The 6,930-nt window shown below is 51.1% G+C and overlaps 1 pseudogene; it reads left to right on the top strand.

Moving 5' to 3' along the window:
* The first annotated feature begins 1,378 nt into the window (after positions 1-1,378).
* On the top strand, positions 1,379-6,198 carry LOC101981719 (annotated as a pseudogene).
* The last annotated feature ends 732 nt before the right edge of the window (positions 6,199-6,930 follow it).

Here is a 6,930-nt window from a genome sequence, read left to right as displayed (position 1 = left end):
AAAATGAAGTTTCTTGACTTTTCCCTGCTCAGCCCTGCTGTAAAAGCAGAAAATAGAGTCCTTCCCCACCTCTCTCACAGGTCACCACTTTGAATGGATTCTTTTTTATATTTAGGATTTGAAGATTGTAGTGTATGTGTGTAGCCAGCCCAGGGCTTGTCCAGCAGGGAAGGATGTGCCCTCCACTAAGAAGAAAGAATGAGCCTGATAGCACCATGTGCCCATTAGTCTATTTCTGTGGCTGTAACAGAATGCCTGTGCCTTAGAAGTTGACAGGTTTTTATTTGTTCATTTTTGAGACAAGGTTGTCCTATAACTCATCGAGATCCCCCTGCCTCTGCCTCCTGAGTGCTTGACTAATGGAGTGTGCCACTAAATTCTGCCTGGTGGTAATTTGTTCTTCCAAGAAGAGATTTGTTGGGGCTAGAGAGAAGGCTCATCAGGGGCTGGAGAGATGGTCCAGAAGTTAAGAGCACTGCCTACCTTTCCAGAGGTTCTGAGTCCAATTCCCAGCAACCACATGGTAGCTGACAGCCATCTATAATGAGATCTGGTACCCTCTTCTGTATATCTAGTAAAATTTAGTGAAAAGGGGGTGGGGAGTAAATCTTTTTTTTTTTTGTTTTTTTTTTTTCTTTTCCTTTCTTTTTTTCTTTCCTTTTTTTTTTTTTTTTTTTACAAAACTGGGTGTCTTGTGCGACAGTCCTAGTTGTCCTGGAACTCACTCTATAGACCAGTCTGACCTTGAACTCACAGAGACCCACCTGTGTCTACCTCCTCTGTGCTGGGATTAAAGGCATGCACCGCCACCACCTGGCAGTGTGTTTGTTTTTCAAGACGTTTCTCTGTATAACCCTGGTTTATCTTGGACTTAGTTCTGTTAGACCAGGATGACCTTGAACTCAGAGATCAGCCTGCCTCTGCCTCCCAGGTGCTAGAATTAAGTGTGTATGACCTTAGTATTAAAGGAGGTGGCCCCACACACACAAAAAAAAATCTTGAAAAGAATAAAAAGGTTTCTCCCATGTGATATGACTCGACCAGTAAAGATGTTGGCTACATGCCTGGTGACCTGAGTTCAATCCCTAGGACCAGCATGGAAGGGCCTCAGCCCAAACAGTCACATTCAACACAGTAAATAACTTATTAAAAACAAGGCAATTAAAGAGGCTATCGAGCTCAAGGTTCAGTAGTCTATGCCCAAGAACAAGAGATCTGAGATGCTGCCCCTCACCTCAGCTGTGGAGCTCACAGGCCCAAGAGTCTAGCACCCACACACCCTGGAAGAAAGAGTCCTAGTAGTCCCAAGTTGTATTGAACCAAGGGGTGTGGGCCCAATGGTACTGACCGTGGCGTTCTTCTCTGGGCAGAAGACAGCCTGGTGATGGGACCAGGAGGCCTGCAGTCCACCATGCTGGAAGGGCACAGCACAGCCCCGCCCTGCCTAGACCTGTCATCCATCAAAGGTAACTGTTTTATTTTAGCCCCTCGGAGGCCGAGCTTGTAAGGATGGCACAAGCTTTGGGCAGCCTTTGTCGCCAGTTTGACTCACTGCTGTGAGACCAGCATGTGCCTTTTGTACACACCAGGCCTGGGAGTGGGTCCCAGGTGTTCTCTCCTGCCAGGCGGGGTGGCAGATCCCAGGTGGGGTGGTGGCAGCTGCATCTCCAAAATCTAAAGGAAAGAATGAAATGGTCTATTTTAGACACAAGCATGTCCAGGACGGCTCCCTAGCTAGACAGGACAATGTCAAAGAAAGCTGAGTCCACGTCCTGTACCACTCAGAAAAAGACACGCCTTCCCAAGAAGAGACAGGTGAGCACTGGGGGAGCTGGCGGTGGGTACGTCTTACTCTTGGCAGCCAGTCCTCCAGGATGGAGGCTAGGGCTGTGGTGTCCATGGGTCCTTGCTCAAGTCAGTGTGCCCATATACTGAGTGGGGAGACACCCATACACTTCTGGGCAAGATGTGACCTGACTCCATCCCCTGCCCTGTGGACACTATTTGTATTTGAACCTATAAAGTACACAGAGGTTGGGCTTCTGCCATGCCCGGAAGAGCCAGGTCAACATGGCTTACTGGGAACTGAACAGCAGGACCCTTGCAGGATCTGCAAGAGACCATGGACATGATGGAGTCGCAGATACTGCTGCTGACCCTGTTGTCTGTGAAGGTGAGCTTAACTGGGCCTCACGAAATAGCGCGTGTCCTCTGTCACCTCCCCCACCCCACCTGAGTTGGTCTTGTGACCCACAGACGGAAAACAACCTGGCTCTGCTGGAGGAGAAGGCTGAGAAGGACTTGGCGGCCTTATGCTGTGAGAAGGAGCGTCTACAGCAGCGGGTGCTGGAGCTGCGGCACCAGCTGCTGCTCCAGCAGAAACATCAGGAGCTGGCTACCATCCTGGATACCCAGGTGGGTTTGAGCATGCTCCTGAGGCTAGGGGTGCATGAGGAAGCCAGGATCAGGATGCCACCACTCACATTCTGCCCGCCCTGCTTAGGCTCTTGATACGAGTGTAGTACTGTGTATGGGACACCTGTCTCTGCCACACAGTCTGCAGAATGCTTGGCACCTGACAGCTTTGATGTTGTCCCACCGTGGAGCTTAGCATAGCAACAGGGCCCCGTCCATGGCAGGTCAGAGGGGGTCCTGTTACCTGGAGGCTGGCCCTTCTTGTGCGAGTGAGTGGTGTGTCTTACAGTGTTCCCTTCTGCCTGGGCTCGAGGCTGTAGCAAAGCACTTCAAGGAGCAATACAAGACACTGGCCACAGCCTTGGATGCCACGCGACATGAGCTGCCCGTGCAGGGCATCCACATGCAGGGAAGTGGGCTCCTAGGTAGGACTCCTAGGTAGGAACAGCCTTGCTGTGTGGCATTGCCTCAGCAGGAAGGAGCCCCAAGGCTCACATGCACCATATTCTAGGTGCCTCTATCCTGGGGTGGTGTTGGAACCCGTGTGGAACAAGTAGGACACAGGCAGCTGAGTCAGGATTCCAACCCCAAGCTGGACCTCACAGCTGGAAGACTCTGGGGGAAGGGTGACCTATCTACCGGCCCTGAGCCCTGGGCCCTACCAACAGGGTAGGGGTGTTGAGAGGTCACTTGAGGGATTCTCTGGAGCAGACATCCTCATTAGGACTTTTTAGCTGCACAGGGTTTACTCATCCTGGGCTACGTAACAAATGAAAAAGGTACAGTGACCTTCATTTATTGTCTGACTCTTGGGAGGCTGTGAGTTCCAGGACAGCCTGAGCTACAACACAGTGAGTCCCTGGCTCCATAAAAGAGCACAGTGTTGACCTGGAAGCTGTAGTGATCCTCCTACCAAACTGCCCCTAGCAAGTCTGTACCCAGCACAACCCCAGCACTGACAGTGAGGTGAGGACACAGCAGGAACGGGTCCATTAACCCTCATGACCATGCTAGATTGTGTGTGGTGCAGGTCTGTGACTGGGACACACAGCTGCTACAGATACCAGAACCTCAGCTCTTTAGATCTGGAGGCCAGGAAGTGCAGGTTCAAGCCACATCTGGCAGGTGCATCCTGCTTGTCGCCCATAGTGAAAGGACAGAGAGTGAGAGAACTGAGAAGCGGCTTGCAGCCTGAAGCCCCAGCTCCCCTGGTCCACAGGAGCCCTCCTGGGCAGCAGTCACAGAAACACCTGAGCGCTCCCCACTGGGTTTGTCTTTACCAGCATTCACTTGGCACCCACACTCCAGGGACGAGTGAGATCTCCTAAGATCCCTCCCTTTGGCCCTGTTCCCTGAGTGTGAGAGAAGAGCCAATTCTGCACAGCTCAAACAGCTGCTGCATTGGGCACCGGAGTCCTGCTAACAGCCTGTATCTCCACAGATGATCTGGAGCTGGCCCTAAAGACAACCCTGCTGCTCCTGGGTGAGCTGGGCATCTCCTCCCTGGATGCCAGTGGGCAGGTGCCAGACACCAGTGTACAGGTGTCACGCCTGCTGGAGGAACTCAGGGACTTGATTACCAAGAAGGACCGAGAGCTCTACAGGTGTGGGTCAGGCCTCCCCCTTTCCCCTCCATCCCTCCCCCTTTCCCTTCCATCCCTCCCCTCCTCTCTCCATCCTCCCTTTCTTTTCAGTTGGGTTGCTGGAGGTGGACCCCCACCCAGCTGCTATCTCAGGTGAAGACTGTTTGGGCTTTTGAGGACTCAGCTATTGATTGCCTCACTACTACCGCACTCTTCCACTCCTACCCACTTCTGAGTTCTGAGACACTGGGACCTTGGGTGCAGTGAAGCCATCGATTCATACTGTGCCAGAGTTCAGCAGAGTAGGGCTGGGGACAGTAGAGACCTGAGGTCACCACGGGCAAGGAAAGCATCCCACACTCAGTCTCATGCCCTAGACAGGGCAGCTCTGGGCCAGCAGGGGACAGAGGAAGCCTCTTCTGAGCCTGACAGTTGCTCAACACATGTAACCATCATTCAGAAGTCAGTCTTAGCAGGATGTTTGGAGGTTTCTTTTTGTGTGTTTTGTTTTGTTTCTTGTAGGGTTAAGCCAGCCCCTTTAGGGCAGGTTTGCCTGGGGCGGTTGTTGACTGATAAATTGAGCGCGCGTGGAGGCTGTGCGCTCCTCTTTCTTTCCTACCTCCTGTGCTGCGTGGGAACTTCAGTTCTGTAAGTTTTATTTAATCATTAAAATTGTATATATTATTTAATATTTGCCTGCATTTATTCACTCCGATACAGTTTCTTCTAGACAGAGTTTCTCACTCTGGAACTTGCTCTGTAGATCAGACTGATCTCGAACTCAGAGATTCGCCTGCCTCTGCCTGCCAAGAGCTGGGAGTGAATTGCACACCACCACTGCCTAGCCAGCCTGGTGGTTTCTTGAGGGACACTGTTGTTTTGTGTGTTTTTCTAAGACAAGGTCTCAATCTGTAACCCAGTGTGGCTTTGAATGTGCAGAAATCCTCCCACCTCAGCTTTCAGAGTTCTAGAATGGCAGGCATGAACATCACATGTGTTGGGGTTTTGGTTTCTTTTTTTTTGTTTGTTTTTTTACATATTTTTATGTTTGGGCACGTGCATGCCAAGGCATGAGTGTAAAGGTCAGAGGACAGCTTTGGGATCTGTTCTCTCTTTCCACTTTGTGGGCCCTAGGGATCAGACTCAGGTCATCAGGCAGGCTTGGAAGCAAGGCAGCTTCACCCACCGAGCCATTTTGGCCACCTCCAAAAAAATGCATTTAAGGAGATGCCAACAGGAGTTCTCAGGGATTCTGAAGTGCCGCCGTACCCAGTGCTGGCCCACAGGATGGGTCAGCCATCACTCACATGGAGCAGAGACTGAGGATGTCTCCCTGTGCTTGTGACCACTGTATGGCCACAAGTTTTCCCTGTCAGTATCCGAGCAGTACAGATGTACCTGGTATTCACTCTTGGACACATGCCCTCCGTCATCTAGGGGCTCTTAAAGTCTTCGGACACCTGGCCTTTGACCATGTGGTAATGGCTGAATCTCACATCTAGCTTGGCACCAACAAGGTCTCCTCACATAAAATTTGCCCACTGTTGAGGGTATGGGGCACTGAGGTCCCAGGTGAACAGGAGGATGAAGGATGCAGTCAAGGCTCACCACACAGCTCTTTCCTTCTAGGCCTGGGGGCAGAGATCTGTCAGCTGTCTCAGCTGCTTGGGGGCTGAGGCAGGAGGGTCATCAGTTTAGGGTCAGCCTAGGAATCTTGGGTGTTGTCTCCTTCAAAAGAGGGAGAGCTGGGGACAGAGGGAACTCAGTATACACAGGCCCTGCTTCTGTTTGCAGCACCATATGGACACATGCACACTTGCCCCCACGTTTGCAGCCACCCTTGTTGACTTCCAAAGACATCATTAGGGTCCTGAGATCAGCCAGCAAGGAAAGCCTGGTGTCCTGAGTTCAGTCCCCAGGATCTGTATGGAAGGAGAGAACCTATTTCTCTAACAAGTTTGTTTTTCTAAGATCTCCTTTAGAGTTCTTGGCCAGAGGCGAAGTTGTCTCTTCTCTTTCTTCTGCCCACAGGATCTTTGGTCTGGCCATGGAGCTTTCTTCCCAGGCCAGCAAGGAGAGAGCCTTGATGAACCAGGAAGTCTGGGAAGAGGCCCAGGGCACCCCATCGTGCAGCCAGTGGTACTTTGGTCCAGAGGCCACAGACATCACCACTGTCCACACTCGTGGTGGTGGGGTATAGGGATAAGCCCAGCCCATTAGGGGGCATATTCACCTCAGGCTAATGTTTACATATAAATCTGGAGAGCGTGAGCCCTGCAGCTCTCTTTTTTTGTATTTCCTGCTCATCACTGGATCACTGGTGTTGAAAGATATCCCTTCATTAAAATTTGTTATTTCATATTAAGCTAGCCTGCTTATTATTCCTCCTACAGTGGGGGGCAATGAGTAGAGAGGCTAGGCAGATTTGGATGGTCACTGAACACCCTTGGAATCTCCACACCCAGTAAGGTCCACAAGGAAGTTCTGAAGATACTGCAGGGCCAGCAAGCCTGCTCACCAAGTAAAGCTGATTGCTGCCATACCTACCCCAAGTTTCATCCCTGGAACCCACATGCACATGGAAGGAGAGAACTCATCCCTGCAAGTTGTCCTCCGGTCTTCACAATTGGGCTGGCTCACACACCCTGGACAGATATTTCCTAAAATACACAGCATCCTAGGCCAGCCATGTTGGTGCACACCTTCAATCCCAGCGAGAGGTAAAGGGTGGGTTTTAGAAAAGATGTCTGTTCCCACAGGGGAGGTTGTTGAAATAAGAGCAGCCAGGGCTGCGTCCCCAGCACCCGGCCGCCCCCATGGCTAGCTTTATACCTGAAATAATTGCACGGAAACTGTATTCTTTTAATCACTACCTGACCCATTAGTTTCAGCCTCTTATTGGCTAGCTCTTACATATTGATCTAACCCATTT

The sequence above is a fragment of the Microtus ochrogaster genome, unplaced genomic scaffold (genome assembly GCF_000317375.1).
Source record: "Microtus ochrogaster isolate Prairie Vole_2 unplaced genomic scaffold, MicOch1.0 UNK168, whole genome shotgun sequence".
NCBI classification, from domain to species: domain Eukaryota; kingdom Metazoa; phylum Chordata; class Mammalia; order Rodentia; family Cricetidae; genus Microtus; species Microtus ochrogaster.
The sequence above is the reverse complement of the archived record's forward strand: the minus strand, read 5'-3'. Positions and strand labels throughout refer to the sequence as shown.